Below are 1753 nucleotides of genomic sequence, written 5' to 3' on the forward strand. Positions count from 1 at the left end.
GCTTAGTTGAATGCTCTGCTGTTGCCCTTCTTGAAATTTTGAAAAATTCTGGAACAAAAGGCCCTGCATCTTCATTTTGCACTGGGTTCTGCAAACTGTGTAGCCAGTCCTGGCCACCGGGAAGAAAGGACGTGCAAAGGGTTGGTGGGGGGCAAGACTGCCCAACTTTCGTCTTCTGATCACCCCTGCCAAAAGCCAGAGTGTGTTTGTCTTCCTCTGTCCTCCCTACCAACCCACCCAGACTACCCAACAGGGCAAGGCCCTGAGCATCACTCTCTCTCTAAGTCTCAGCCCTGCCTATGACACTCTTCCTCCCATACTCACTAATGGAATGAGAGGTAGGGTCCTTAGGGCTAGTGCTGGGCTGGGCAGAGCACCATGAGGACAGCGCCCACTGTGATGCCTGTGCATGGCACAGTATCTGACCCAGAATGGGTGCTCTGGGATTGTGGGCTGGATCCGAATGAATGGTGGTTAGATGGGAAACTGAACCCTAGCATGGACAGCAGTCTGCCCGAGGGCCCCCAGGCTGGGGGAGTGTCAGTGATGGCCCAGGTTTGCCACAGCTGAGCCCCTGGGGGAACTCAGGGAGCCAAGGCAGGTCAGAGAGGTCACACTGCACACTCTAATCATTCTACAATATTGCAGTGAGTGTTGTCTACATTGTGGCACAGCTGACTGGCCTGGTTGAGTCTCCCTGTGGTTCGAGGGAAGCCTAATAGCATCAGGAGAAAGCTATTATGTGACTTGGGTCAGGTCAGGTGATGAAGACAAATTCTAACTGGTGGGGTGATCACAATGCTTTTCTGAGGACCCAGACAGGGAGTCCAAGAGCCCTGATCCCACAGTTGGCCCCTAGGGTAAGTTCTACCTCCTGGGGGCCAGAGAGAGATAGGACCTAGATTGTTGGTCTTAGCTCCTCTGCTGTGGACCACTTCTGTGCTCTTGGATAATCACTATCCTCTCCTGACCTCAATTTCCCTTCTATACTATGGGGGTATCACTCCCTAGTAGCTTGTTGTGGGATCAGATGATATAAAAGTGCTCAGTCAGCTACAATAAAGAGCCAGAGGCCTGGAGGAAACAAGCACAGCACTTTTATGATTCTTAAAGGCTTCCTTCCTTACCAGCTTCCTCAGTCACACTTGGCACCTGCAAAGGATCTCAAAGCACTTTATAAAGCTGTGAGTTCAAGTCCAAGATCAGCCCTAATCCAGACCCAGGCAGGAGTGCTCTCACAGCCTGGCCCAAGGGTAAACAGCTCTCTTCATCCCAGTTACCAAAGGATGAAGTAGGAACCCAGGAGGATTGATGGAGGCTGGGGGAAGGTGTGGTGAGGAAGGGGAAAGGAGCAAAGAGACCACTCCCAGCAGCCAGATGAGAGAGGAAGGCCCACTGTCGGTCACAGGTCTCAGGGGGTTCTGAAGTCTCAATCTCTAGAGCAAAACTTCCAATACTGTCCGGGTCCTGGAATGCATTCTCAAAATTCCCTTATTTCAGAAAAAGAATCCAGAATCCCCCATCTCGTCCCTGACCAAACTTAGGACACTAAGTTCTCTTTGAATCCAACTCCAACATTTCTCTTCCCTCCTTCCCTGAGCACCCCCCACCCTAGTCCCAGTACCTCCCTCTCGGAACGCAGCTCCCTTTAGTGTCCCCACCGGGACAGAACCTCAGTACCGCCCCCTCCCGGACCCGCCCCCGCGACCCCGCCCTCTCCGCCCGGGCCAGTCGGCGCCGCTCTGGGGCGCCG

Source organism: Camelus ferus, chromosome 13, assembly GCF_009834535.1.
Source record: "Camelus ferus isolate YT-003-E chromosome 13, BCGSAC_Cfer_1.0, whole genome shotgun sequence".
NCBI lineage: Eukaryota > Metazoa > Chordata > Mammalia > Artiodactyla > Camelidae > Camelus > Camelus ferus.